Consider the following 15,002-nt stretch of genomic DNA (forward strand, 5'->3'; position numbering starts at 1 on the left):
TCTTCTCCCAGGTTGAGTACTTAGCAGTGCCTGTGGCCATATCAACTTTTGCTATTCCTTCAAGGCCTCCTTCATTGTTAAATCTCTTAATCTTGCTTAGGGCTCTATATAAAAAAAATTCCCCTCATTGGTACTTTACTTGTTTCAAGCCATAGAGTCTACCATTTGCTTCCTTCGGATACCATGACTAATATACCTTGTCATAAGAACTCCCTATGATGTTACAGGTATGAATTGAAGGAAAGGTTGTTATGTAGCAGTAGGGGCCACAGAGATGTGAGCCACCTGTTCAAGAAAACTTACTGTACCTTCCAGACATGCTTGACTGTAGTCTCAAATATTCCATTTCCAATGAATGATCAGGTAGTACCCAATTTATCAGGGACAGGTGACATTCCTTGGTGCCCCATGACCAGGCATTATGCCTGCCACAGCCCAGGTGCAAGTCAGAAGCTGTTGCTCAAAAGGAAAATACTTATTTTGTGGTAGATGGTAGGAGGTGCAGCAACTCGTTGAATACCCAATATGGTTCAGACCATCTAAACACTTCACTGAGGTTTAGACATTTGAGTTAGGATTTATTTCCTACCCTCTAGCATATTTATGTCTTTTTTTTTTTTTTTTTTTTGTAGAGACAGAGTCTCACTGTACCGCCCTCGGGTAGAGTGCCGTGGCGTCACACAGCTCACAGCAACCTCTAACTCTTGGGCTTACGCCATTCTCTTGCCTCAGCCTCCCGAGCAGCTGAGACTACAGGCACCCGCCACAATGCCTGGTTATTTTTTTGTTGCAGTTTGGCTGGGGCTGGGTTTGAACCCGCCACCCTTGGCATATGGGGCCGGCGCCCTACTCACTGAGCCACAGGCGCCGCCCACATATTTATGTCTTAATAAAGCATCTAGAATATTGTTTATGTCTTGATGACCTGGTCCAGTATGCATAATGTCATCAGTGTAATAAACTGGCATTATGTTCACAATGAAGTTCCATTCACCCTAGATAATGAGCCAGCAAATATACATAGCCCTGAGGTTGTACTTCTGTTCCTGTCAGATAAAAGCAAGCTGCTTCTGATGTTCTCTGCTGATTGATTAGGGAAAAAGAATATTTGTCAGAGAAATAACTGCATACCAAGAGCCTGGGGGCTATGTTTATTTGCAATAGAAAACAACATGATCTGGAATAGCATCTTCAATTTAAGTCACAACCTGATTAATTTTACAATTACCCACTATTCATCTTCAGGCTAACCAGATAGGTTAAATAAAGATGTGATATGAGTAATCATTCCTGAATCTTTCAGGGTGTACCCTTCTCCCTGCCAGATAAAACCAAATTGCTCCTTTCATGAAGATACATCCTAGCTTCTTTGTGCTTCAGCCTGTAGAGAGGAGAGAATTTGAATAAAAAGTGGTTTCTGCCACCTAAATGCCCACGAACCCAGGAATGGATTAACAAGCTGTGGTATATGTATACCACAGAATACTATTCAGACATTAAAAAAGATGGAAACTTTACATCTTTTGTATTAACCCTGATGGAGGTGGAATGCATTCTTCTTAGTAAAGCATCACAAGAATGGAGAAGCAAGAATCCAATGTACTGTGCTCGCTTCGGCAGCACATATACTAAAATTGGAACGATACAGAGAAGATTAGCATGGCCCCTGCACAAGGATGACACGCAAATTCGTGAAGCGTTCCATATTTTTTAAACAGTATGTGAAGCTAGTGAATGATGCCCCATGATCATATCAATGTACACAGCTATGATTTAATAAAAATAAAAAATAAAAAAAAGAAAAAGGGAGGAAAAAAGATATTTACTCATAGCTTAAAAAATGTATAATACATATTATAGCTTAAAACATATAATTATATATAACATATAAAATGTATGATTTACAAATATCTAAATTTATATTATAGATTTTTATTATGTAAATGTTATATGTTCATATAGTATATATACTTAACATATAATTAGATATATAATTATATCTATATACATATATAAAACATTTTACTTAAGACATTTACAAGATAACTGTAAATATAAAATATAATAGCTAGAAAGTTGCCTTCATTTTGAAAAAAAAAAGAATTCAATGTACTTTATTCTAATATGAAGGCAGTAGGTGAGATAATACAAGGGAGTGGTAGGGGAATGAGGGAGCAGTGAGAAGGGAGGGAGATGAGGGGTCACGGTGAATGGCACACCTCTTGGGGGTGGGCCATAATTATAAGAGGGACTTTATCTAACAAATGCAAGTGTAACCTAATTTGTTCTACCTTCAATGAATCCCAAACAATAAAAATAAATAAATAAAATAAAATGAAACAAAATAAAAGGTGGTTTATGGTACCAGGATTCCCTTTATCATTTCCCCATTTATTATTTATTTAAAATAGGCTTAGTGTGGCAGTTTGACAGTTAATGAAGTGGTAGGAGAATGGGGACCAAAGACTCCATTCTTGGCAAAGGAAAGCACTCCCAGAAAAAGAAGAAAACTAAAAAGTAAGCTGAGTGAGTCAGAACAAAGAAAAGTCAGCTAATTCAAGCTAACCATTGCTAGCAGGCTTCTTGCTTTTTCTGAAATTCTAGCCTGGTGAGGATAAAGCTTATAAACACCCTGCTGGGTCTGTGAATACTCTGAGGAGAGTAATGGCCACAAAAGAGATTATAGCAAGTCCTAGAAAAGATACATCTTGGACGTTTTCTGCCCATTAAACAGGTAAAGCAGATACCCATTGTGGAGATTTGCATTTGCTTGGGGCAGAGACCAAAGGGAATAGCTCCAGCCCTGAGATATGGGAAGAAAAGCTTATATCCCTTATTGCAGAGGAAAATCCTCTGTGGTGGTGTTGGGAGGAAAATGCCTCCCTCCCACCCATCTCTCAGAGGAGATTAATGCTGGTGGCATTTTACTCCATAGAGAACTAGCGGAGCTTAACATCTCCCTAGAAATCTGTGTGTGACCTCAAGTAGGAAGCTCTCCCAATATAAGGCTCAGATTTCAGATTATTGAAGGCTTCCCTTAAGGTCGATAATGATAATAAGGCTCAGCACCAGTAGCACAGTGGTTAGAGCCAGCCACAAACACCAAGGGTTCGAACCCAGCCCAGTCCAGCCAAGCAACAATGACAACTGCAACAGAAAAATAGCCAGGCGTTGTGACAGGCACCTGTAGTCCCAGCTACTTGGGAGGCTGAGGCAGGAGAATCACTTAAGCCCACGAGTTTGAGGTTGCTCTGAACTGTGATGCCACAGCACTCTACTGTGACGCCACAGCACTCTACATAGTAAGACTCTGTCTCAAAAAAAAATGATAATAATAATAGGAGCTGATATGATCAATCCGAGAAACTGCTGACATCTTTGTTCCCTCCCTCATCTTACCCTCTGGGCAAACAGACTCCAATAAAAGCAGAGTGGAGCAAACACATGGTGCCATTGCCAGAATCCCATGAAGGGCAATGGACCCCTGAGCTCCCACTTTCAATTCTACTCTATGTTTCTTGTCTTTACTGTCGCTCCTAACTTTATATTTCTTCAGTGGATCACCACCAGTTTCCACAGGTCTCAGTGGACACTGCTCTTGGGGCAGGGCCCCAACAATGAAGTACTATAAATCTTCTAACTAGAAGGATTTATGGAAATAAATGTCCACTATTACAGAATACTTTCTATTTCAATTATGTCACGATGAACAGAGTGGCTATGCAAGTAACTTATTTGCTATGAAAAGAAAATTATGGATTATGGACACTCAGAGATAGCTACATGTGTATATAAAAGCCAATGATGAGGGTAAAGGGTTGCACCTTCCTATATCTAACGCCTCCCACCTACCTCTTGTTCTAATAAATCTATGAAGTATGTGAATTAAAGGCCTGGAGCATCATGGTACAAGTTCATATAAGGGAACTCCCTTTTCCCCATATAGACATCTACAAAGTGCTTTTCTGAGAGTGAAATCCATCTAATTTCCATCTGAAATAGGAGAAATTCTCTTGGGCTTAAGCGATTCTCTTGCCTCAGCCTCCCAAGTAGCTGAGACTACAGGTGCCTGCCACAACGCCCAGCTATTTTTTTGTTTCAGTTGTCAAGCTGGCCCAGGCCAGGTTCAAACCTGCCAGCCTTGGTGTATGTGGCTGGTGCCCTACCCACTGAGCTACAGGTGCTGCCCCCCCCCTTTTTTTTTGTAATACAATATCTGGGTATTACAATAGCACATGCTAATCATTAAATACTTGAAGATAAACATGTTTATGTGTATTATTTCACTTAATTTTCAGGATAATGCTATGAGGTGAATACCCTTATGTCTCCTGTTTTACAAATTAGGCACAGAGAGGCTAAGTATGAACCCAAGGCCACACAGCTAGGAAGGGTAGAGCTGGGATTTAAACTCACAAAGAATTTGGAGATTCATACTTTTTAACTCTACTAACTATATCAAGGTGCCTCGTTATGCTTTTTTGTTTTTGTTTTTTTTAGACAGAGTCTCACTTTGTGGCCCTGGTAGAGTGCTGTGGGCTCATAGCTCACAGGAACCTCAAACTCTTGGGCTCAAGAGATTCTTTTGCCTCAGCCTCCCAACTAGCTGGGACTTCAGGCACCTGCCACAAAGCCTGGCTATTTTTAGAGATGGGATCTCACTCTAGCTCAGGCTGGTCTCGAACTCCTGAGCTTGGGGCAATCCACCTGCCTGGGCCTCCCAGAGTGTTAGGATTACAGGTGTGAGCCACTGCGCCTGGCCCAAATCAAACACTTTTCAACAAAGTATTACTCTGGTACTAAAACTAGAAAAAGTTAAAAAAAAACAAAAAAAACCACCCAAAACTACAAACCAATATGCCTCATGAATATAGACACAAAAATCTGTAGCAAAATACTAGCAAATTGAATTCACAAATACATAAAAAGAATTATACACTGTGACCAAGTGAGGTTTATCCCAGAGATGCAAGGTTCATTTAGTATTTGAAAACCAATCAATGCAATCCACTATATTAACAGAAAAATGAAGGAAAATCACATAATTATATCAATTGATGGAGAACCAAACACTAATTCTTGACAAAACCTCTCAGAAAATTAGGACTAGGATACATTCCTCAACTTGTTTTTTTTTTAGAGACAGAGTTTCACTTTGTCACCCTTCAGTAGAGTACTTGTGGCATTATAGCTCACAGCAAACTCCAGCTCTTGGGTTTAGGCGATTCTCTTGCTTCAGCCTCCCAAGTATCTGGGACTACGGGCGCCCACCACAACATCCGGCTATTTTTTCTTGCAGTTTGGCGGGGGCTGGGTTCGAACCCACCACCCTCCATATATGGGGCCTGCACCCTACTCACTGAGCGACAGGCAAGCGCCACCCAAATTCCTCAACTTGTTAAAGAATATCTACAGAAGACCTGTGGCTGACATCATACTTAATGATGAAAAACTGGGTATTTTCTTTCCACCTAAGATTGGGAATAAAGCCTTTATATTCATCCTCACCACTCATTTCTTTGAGACAGAGCCTCACTATGTCACCCTCAGTAGAGTGCTATAGCATCACAGCTCACAGCAACTTCAAATTCTTGGGCTTAAGTGATTCTCTTGCCTCAGCCTCCCAAGTAGCTGGGACTATAGGTGCCTGCCACAATGCCCGGCTATTTTGTTGTTGTCGTAGTTGTCATTGTTGTACAGCAGGGTTGGGTCAGGTTCGAACCTGCCAGCCCTGGTGTATGTGGCTGATGCCCTAACCACTGAGCTACAGGTGCCAAGCCATTCTCACCACTTTTATTCAACATAGTACTGGAAGTTCTATCTAGTGCAGTAAGAAAGAATGAAAAGAAACAAAGGGCATAAAGATTGGAAGAAAGAGTCTTGATTTGCAGTTGAGATAATTGTCTTAATAGAAAGTCTCAAGGAATCTACAAAAACAATTCTCATAACTAATAAGTAAGTTTTGTAAGGTTGTAGGATACAAGACCAATACACAAATCACTTTATGCAATTTTTTTTTCTTGTTTGAGATAGAGCATCAAGGTGTCGCCCTGGGTAGAGTGCCATGGCATCACAGCTCACAGCAACCTCCAACTCCTGGGCCTAAGCGATTCTCTTGCCTCAGCCTCCCAAGTAGCTGGGACTACAGGCACCTGCCACAATGCCCAGCCATTTTTTGGTTGTAGCTGTCATGCTGTTTGGCAGGTCTGGGCTGGATTTGAACCTGCCAGCTCTGGTCTATGTGTCTGGCACCCTAACCGCTTGAGCTACAGGCACCAAGCCTCTTTATGCAATTTTAAGGCGTATTATATAGCTACAGAAATACAGTATGGTATTAGTGAAAAGACAGACATATAAATAAATGTAATGAAATAGACAGCCCAGAAAGATTCGCATATATTCAATAAATTCATACAAATGCTTTTGACAACAGTGCAAAAACATTTCAATGGAGGAAGGACAGTCCTTTCAACAAACTGCAATAGTTGGATGTCTATAGGCAAAACAAAACAAAAACCACAGGCCTGGAGCAATGGCTCATGCCTGTAATCCTAGCACTTTGGGAGGCCAAGGCAGGTGGATTGCCTGAGCTCATGGTTCGAGACCAGCCTAAGCAACAGCAAGACCCCCATCTCTAAAAAATAGCCAGGTGTTGTGGCAGGTGCCTGTAGTTCCAGCTAGTTGGGAGGCTGAGGCAAGAGAATCACTTGAGTGCAAGAGTATGAGGTTGTTGTGAGCTATGATGTCATAGCACTATCCCGAGGTCAGCAAAGTGAGACTATCTCAAAAAACCAAACAAACAAAACAAAAATCCCTCAGCACAAACCTCACACCTTATATAAAAATTAACTCAAAGTGGATACCATATTTAAATGTAAAATACTTCCAGGCATGGCTCACAGCAGTGATTCCAGCACTCTGGGAGATTAAGGTGGGAGGATAACTTGAGCTCAGGTGTTTGAGACCAGTTGAAACAAGAGGGAAACCCTGTCTCTACCAAAATTAGAAAAACTAGCCAGGCACTGGCAGGCACCTGTAGTCTCAGCTACTCTGGAGGCTGAGGCAGGAGGTTCACTTGAGCCCAGGAGATTGACGTTGTAGTGAGCTACGCTGATGCTGTGGCACTTTAGCCTGGACAACAGAATAAGACTGTCTCAAAAAAATAAAAATTAAAATAATATAAAAATAAATGTAAAATCTAAAATTATATAACTTTTAGAAGACAATATAGAAAACCTTTGAGACCTAGGAAACTGGTGATGAGTTCTTAGACATGGCACTAAAAATACAATCTATAAAAGAACAATAAATCCACACCTGTAATCCTACTAGTCTGGGAGGGTGAGGAGGGTGGATTGCTTGAGCTCAGGAGTTTGAGACGAGCCTGAGCAAGAGTGAGAACTTGTCTCTAATAAAAATGAAAAACTGGGCTCGGCACCCATAGCACAGTGGTTATGGTGCCAGCCACATACATGGAGGCTGGTAGGTTCCAACCCAGCCTGGGCCAGCTAAACAATGACAACTGCAACAACAACAACAACAAAAAATAACCAGGCATTGTGGCGGGCGCTTGTGGTCCCAGCTACTTGGGAGGCTGAGGCAAGAGAATCACTTAAGCCCAAGAGTTTCAAGTTGCTGTGAGCTGTGACACCTTGGCAGTCTACCCAGGGCAACACAGTGAGACTCTGTCAAAAAAAAGAAAGAAAGAAAAAAAATTGAGGCAAGAGGATCACTTGAGTCTAAGAGTTTGAAGTTGCTGTGAGCTACAATGCCATGGGCACTCTACCGAGGGTGAAAAGGTGAGACTCTGACTCAAAAAAAAAAAAGTACAATAAATCACATGTCTTCAAAATTAAAATTTTTGCTCTACAGAGTACCTTGTTAAGAGTATAAAAAGACAAGCTACAGACTAGGAGAAAATAGCTGCAAAGCACATATCTAACAAAGGGTTCGTATTAACAAATACATAAAGAACGCCCAAAACTCAACAAAAACTGATTTCTCTCTCTCTTTCTCCCCTTACCCTTCCCATTCCTGTCTTCCTCTGTTCTTTCTCTTACCCTCTTGCATTCTGCCATGGGATGACATTCCACCACAGGATTATGCCACAAGGCTACAAGATGCCCCCCACCAAATGCTGACACGTTGGCATTAGACTTCCCAGCCTCTAGATCTATGAGAAATAAATTTCTTTATTTAGAACCCCTGATAAACCAGGGTGGGAGTGGTAGCTGACACCTGTAATCCTAGCACTCTGGGAGGCTGAGGTGGGTGGATTGCTTGAGCTCAGGAGTTTGAGCCTAGCTTAAGCAACAGTGAGACCCCGACTCTACTAAAAATAGAAAAACTAGCCAAGCATTGTGGTGGGCACCTCTAGTCCCAGCTACTTGGGAGGCTGAGACAAGGGGATCGCTCAAGCACAAGAGTTTGAGATTGTTGTGAGCTATGACACCATAGCATTGTACCCAGGACAACAGAGTGAGACTCTGTCACAAAACAAAACAAAAAAAAACAAAACCCTGATAATCCAATTAGAAAATAGACAAATTATATGAAAGGTCATTTTACAAAGAGGATATACAGAGGGCAAATAAGTACATCAAAAGATGTTCAACACTGGCCGGGCGCGCTGCCTCATACCTGTTATCCTGGCCGGGCGCGCTGCCTCATACCTGTTATCCTAGCACTCTGGGAAGCTGAGGCGGGTGGATTGCCTGAGGTCACAGGTTCGAGACCAGCCTGAGCAAAAGCAAGACCCCCAACTTGAACAAAAATAGAAAAACTACCTGGGCATTGTGGTGGGTGCCTGTAGTTCCAGCTATGTAGGAGGCTGAGGCAGTTTGAGATAGCTGTGAGCTATGATGCCATGACACTCTACCGAGGTCAACAAAGTGAGACTGTCACAAATAAAAGAAAGATGTTCAACATCATTATCTATTAGGAAAATGCATATTAAGGGCAGCACCTGTGGCTCAAGGAGTAGGGCGTTGGTCCCATATGCCGTAGGTGGTGGGTTCAAACCTAGCCCCGGCCAAAAACCACAAAAAGAAAATGCATATTAAAACCACATGAAGAGGCTGGGAGCCCATAGGTCAGCACTTAGGGCGCCAGCCACATACTCTGAGGCAGGTGGGTTCAAACCCAGCCCGGGCCTACTAAACAAGGACAACAGCAACAACAACAAAAAAACAATAGTGGGCACTATGGCAGACACCTGTATTCCCAGCTACTTGGGAGGCTGAAGCAAGAGAACCTCATAAACCCAAGAGTTAGAAATTGCTGTGAGCTGATGCCACAGCACTCTACCAAGGGTGACATAGTGAGATTCTGTCTCAAAAAAAAAAAAACATGAAGAGACCACTACCTACTTACCAGAATGGGGAAAAAAAAAAGTTGTTGTTATTGTTTTGAGAACGAGTCTCACTTTGTTGCCCTCGGTAGAGTGCTGTGGCATCACGGCTCACAGTAACCTCAAACTCTTGGGCTCAAGTGATTCTCTTGCCTCAGCCTCCCAAGGAGCTGGGACTATAGGCATCTGCCACAATGCCCGGCTATTTTTTGGTTGTAGTTGTCATTGTTGTTTGGCAGGCCCGGGCAGGGTTCAAACTCACCAACTCCGGTGTATGCAGCTGGCGCTCTAGCCACTGAGCTACAGGCGCCAAGCCAGAATGGGAAAATTTTTTTTTAAAAATTAGCAGAATTCCCACATTGATTTACTGACTTATGGAATACAGCCATCATAGTAGAAAGGCCCAAGTGGAAACCCCTGTAGCTTACTCTTCTCACCAAAGTGTAAATCAAATGAAATACTACATACTTAGGTGGCAGTTTCAGAAATTCTATTATCACAGACTGAAAATGCAAGGAAGGAAATTCTTATCCCATTTAATTCACTAGCCTGGCCTGCACAGAAGTTGGTTAGGTCTTGGTGAATATGGCAGCTTTAAAACCAGGGCTCCAAAATTCTTTGACACTTCTCCCATTGAGAGGTGGGGGTCAATATTCCCTCAACTTGAACCTAGGCAGACTTGTGACTACTTCAAACACAGACTACACCTGAGATGATGCTATGAGACTTCTAAGGCCAAGTCATAAACAGAGATGCAGCTTTATGCCTTATTCACTCTAACACTTGCTTTTGGAGCCCTGAGCCTCCAATATATGGACCAACTATTCTAAGGCTGCCATGATGTAAGGAAGTCCAAGCCACGTGGAGAGGCCATGTGTAGTAGATGGCCCAGTTCTATTGGAACCTTGCCAACAGCCATCCTAGTGCAAGCAACAGGAATATTAGAAAAGAGCTTCAGAAGATTATAGTGTCCATCACATCCCTGTAATCATCAAGTCATCTTAGCTAGGCCTGAGACATTTTGGAGCAAAGAGAAACCATTCCCATTGTGCCCTGTCTGAATTCCTAAACTGAAGAACTTGTCAGCACAGTGAAATGGTTGTTTAATATCACTAAGTTTTGGGATGGTTTGTTACATACCAATAAAAGTCTAAACTGTGGACAATAAATGGCTGTAGATGCTTAATCGGGTGGTTATTTCAAGTACTGCTGCAATTTCAGATGTGGCCTATTTTCTATAACAATTCCATACCTCTTCCAACATTTTGTATGCAGCTATTGATCTGGCCAATGATAAACTGGTCTCCTGAAGATTCCACCATATTGGTAGTTGGAATGTAACACCTTTGGCGTGCTAGCCTACAGAATCTGCAACAAACTATGAACCAGACATTATTAAATGGTGAAGTTTTTCTCATACCTAAAATATAAGGGGTCAGGACAACAGAGGTAAATGACATATCTCAACAGGTGTGCTAAATGATCTGCCTTCAGAATTTTTGTTTTTCAACCTCATGATACTGAACCTGGCTGGTTTAGACTCTAATACCAAAGAAAGACACATTTTCACTTAGAGACCTAAGAGTTACTCCACTAACTTGGAAACTGAAAGCCAATCGGACATTTCTGGTTCCTCATGCCATTACACACCCCCACACTTTCCAGCCGACTTCTAGCCTATTTGCCAGAACTACATCATGTGGCTACCATTAACTGCAAGAGAGGCCAGTGAATGATGCAACAAAGGATCTGACTGGCTTAGAGCAACTATATGATTCACCTCCTGTTGCTGGGCACAGTGCTATCCTGCAGAAAATTGGGGCTTTATTACTAAAGACGAGGAAAGGGATAGTAGTTAAGTAGCCCACTAACAGTGTTTACCATACCTCACTAGTGAGATATTTTTCTTTTTTTTAATTAATTTATTTTTATTGTTAAATCATAGCTGTGTACATTAGTGCAATCAAGGGGTACAATGTGCGGGATTCATATACAATCTGAAATATTCTCATCAAACTGTTCAACGTAGCCTTCATGGCATTTTCTTAGTTACTGTATGTAGACATTTGTATTCTGCATTTAGTAAGTTTCACCTGTACCCATTCTAAGATGCACCGTAGATGTGGCCCCACGCACTACCCTCCCTCCAATAAAACCTCCCCCCTCCCTTCCCCTTCCTTGGCCCTTTCCCCATAGTCTTGTGCTATAGTTGGGTTATAGCCTTCATGTGAAAGCTATAATTTAGCTTCATAGTAGGGCTGAGTACATTGGATACTTTTTCTTCCATTCCTGAGATACTTTGCTAAGAAGAATATGTTCCAGCTCCATCCAAAACATTTTTAAAACAATCATAACTGTAAAGATGGTTGGTCTTTATAGTGAAATAGAAAATTCATTAACTCATAGTTTTTAATAAGGCACAAAATCTCCCTACATGCCTTCTTTCTCTGCTACCCCCAAACCTCCACCCTTATGAATGGATCTCTGTTCATAAAGGAACTTGACCAACCTTGTCTTTTAAAATTTGTTCAAGGGCAGCGCCTGTGGCTCAAGGAGTAGGGCGCTGGTCCCATATGCCGGAGGTGGCGGGTTCAAACCCAGCCCCAGCCAAAAACCACAAAAAAAAAAAAAAATTTGTTCTTTAAGCCTGAAGTGATTCCTGAGTGTCCCTGATGTACAATCAGGCCTCAGGATTGGAAACACCAGGACAGCGTTTGTCTTCACTTTTGTCTGAGGAAAAACAGACACAGCATTCACATTCACAATACCTTATGAATTCGGCTGCAATTACCACCCCACCCCCATTTTAAATTCAGTTACCCACTGGTCCTCAGGGCTGGCAGTCTGCCTTTCTTTCTTTGGGATGCCACGCCATTCTCTTGCTTTTCTCTCTCTCTCTTTTTTTTTTTTTTTGTAGAGACAGAGTCTCACTTTATGGCCCTGGGTAGAGTGCCATGGCATCACACAGCTCACAGCAACCTCCAACTCCTGGGCTTAAGCGATTCTCTTGCCTCAGCCTCCTGAGTAGCTGGGTCTCTTGCTTTTCTCTCCCCCGCCGACTCTCTTCCCTTTCTCTAATATAAAATAAACATATACTTTTATATCCTAATCTTGACCTAAAGAAAATCTTTTCTCCTCCCGTGAGCAGCACCACTGAGCAACTTTGCAGTTCTAAACCTATCAATAACCCTATAGGACCCGAGGGCAGGAGAACATCTAGGAGAGGACACAGTGTGAAGAGCTTACCTTGTTAGGAGCTTTTCTCTTGGAGTACAGGAAGACTCTAAGAGAATTTAATGGTAAAACTTTGTGTGGTGTGGTGCTGTGGAAGTGAGAGATGAAACAAACAATTGTGAGGCCTATCCCTAATGTTCATTCATCCAATGCATACATTTATTCTGATTCTCTCATATATAATATCCATTATTTAAACATGTTATTAAGTCCAAGAGCCCATAATATCCTTCCAATAATAAGAGTCAATTTATTTTACTTGCAAACAAAGTATTTCTGCCTGGTACAAGATTTGATACCAGAAGCAAAGTCTTCCATATAATAAATTCTCAGGCAAGCATGAGAATTTTGTTTTGGTTATCTGGCTAGATATGGTGAAAACAATGTAGTGGAAAAATAATCTGGGGTGGGGCTGGGCCCTTCTCTGCTAAAAGTAGAAAAAAAAAAAAAAAAGTCCGGGCAACGTGGCTCATGCCTATAATCCTAGCACTCTGGGAGGCTGAGGAGGGTGGATTGCTTGATCCAGGAGTTCGACACCAGCATGAGCAAAAGCAAGATACCCCCCAACTCGCCTCTACTGAAAATAGAAAAACTGAGGCAAGAGCATCTCTTGAGCCTGAGTTGGAGGTTGCTGTGACCTATAATGCCACGGCACTCTACTCAGGGTGACAGCTTGAGACTCTGTCTCAAAAAAATAATAATAATAATTTGGGATGGGAATCTAATAGCCTACAGCAGTGTTTTCCAACTTTTTAAATCTCACAACACACTTGAACATATAGTTAAACTTCCGCAGCACACTTACATTATGTTGATCAAAAAAAAAAAAAAAAAAAAGAATATACTTACTGTGCTTTGAACATCTTTCAAAACTAATCTAATTAATGATCTTTTTGATTTTTGTTTTTGTTGAAACAGAGTCTCACTTTGTCACCTTGAGTAGAGTGCTGGTGCATTATAGCCCACAGCAACCTCAAACTCTGGAGCTCAAATGATTCTCATGCCTCAGCCTCCTGAGTACCTGGGACTACAGGCACCCGCCACCATGCTGGCTAATTTTTCTATTTTCAGTAGAGATGGGGTCTTGCTCTTGCTCAGGCTGGTCTCGAAATGTCACTGGATGAAGAGGGTCCGGCCACTGGTCACCGTCAGCCAACATGCAGAGACGGGGATAGGAAGACCAAACTTTGTTAGAAGGCGAACAATTCTGGAGAATAGTGAGAGTAGCCTCTCCAAGACTGTTCTGTTCTTCCATTTCCAAAATTACAGTTTTATACATAATGGTTCACAGTAAAGACCACAATAACCCTTATTTTAAATAATACTAAGCACAACTCAGTGACATTCTATTACAGCATTTCCAATTCAAAAGTTAATTCCTGGGCAGTGCCCATAGCTCAGAGTAGGGCGCTGGCCATACACACCAGGGCTGGCAGGTTCGAACCACCCCCCACACCCCCAGGCCTGCTAAAACAACAATAACTGCGCCAAAAAATATAACAAAAAATATCCAGGCATTGTGGTGGGAGCCTGTAGTCCCAGCTACTTGGGGGGCTGAGGCAAGAGAATCACCTAAGTCCAAGAGCTTGAGGTTGCTGTGAGCTGTGATGCCAAAGCACTCTACCAGTGGTGACATAGACTCTGTCTCAAAAAAAAAAAAAAAAGTTAATTCCTAAACTATTCAAGATGGACATATTTAAGGTGAGAGCTAAATTTACAAACAGTAAGAATTAAAGACATGGGGTCAGGTGAGGTGGCTCATGCCTGTAATCCCAGCACTTGGGAGGCCGAGGCGGGTGGACTGCCTGAGCTCACAGGCTCCAGACCATCCTGAGCCAGAGCGACATGTCATCTCTAAAAATAGCTGGGCATTGTGGCAGGCACCTGTAGTCCCAGCTACTTGGGAGGCTGAGCCAAAAGAATTGCATATGCCCAGGAGTTTGAGGTTGCTGTGATCTATGACACCACGGCACTCTACCAAGGGTAACAAAGTGAGACTCTGTCTCAAAAAAAAGAATGAGAGACAGGAGGCGAAGGTCACTTAGGACCTAAAAGACCAGACCAGCTTTGGCATGTCTGCCCTGGCCTGACAGACTCCATCTTAATCTCACTACATGTGCTTTCAGAACTCGTGAAGTCAGGCAATCCACCTACCTCGGCCTCCCGGAGTGTTAGGATTACAGGCATAAGCCACAATCATTAATGATCTTTAAAAACTTCTTTGGCACATCCAAGATCCTCTCAACGGCACACCAGTTGAAAATCAACATATATTAGCAAAATAGATCATTAATTTTTTGTTTGTTCTCACCTTAACTCCATTGTCCACTGCAGTTAAAGCTCTGGGATAAGCTTCTCAGTCTAGGCATCACCTATACATGAAGCTCCATTCCAGCATCTGTGCCAATAATTAATCTGA

At 42.1% G+C, this 15,002-nt stretch overlaps 1 non-coding gene across 1 annotated transcript; it reads left to right on the plus strand.

Moving 5' to 3' along the window:
- Window positions 1-1,604: 1,604 nt before the first annotated feature.
- Window positions 1,605-1,711, plus strand: LOC128578616 (U6 spliceosomal RNA). The gene has a single exon (XR_008377755.1). It is a non-coding gene; the product is annotated as a U6 spliceosomal RNA (small nuclear RNA).
- Window positions 1,712-15,002: the final 13,291 nt, after the last annotated feature.

The sequence above is a fragment of the Nycticebus coucang genome, chromosome X (assembly GCF_027406575.1).
Source record: "Nycticebus coucang isolate mNycCou1 chromosome X, mNycCou1.pri, whole genome shotgun sequence".
Taxonomy (NCBI): domain Eukaryota; kingdom Metazoa; phylum Chordata; class Mammalia; order Primates; family Lorisidae; genus Nycticebus; species Nycticebus coucang.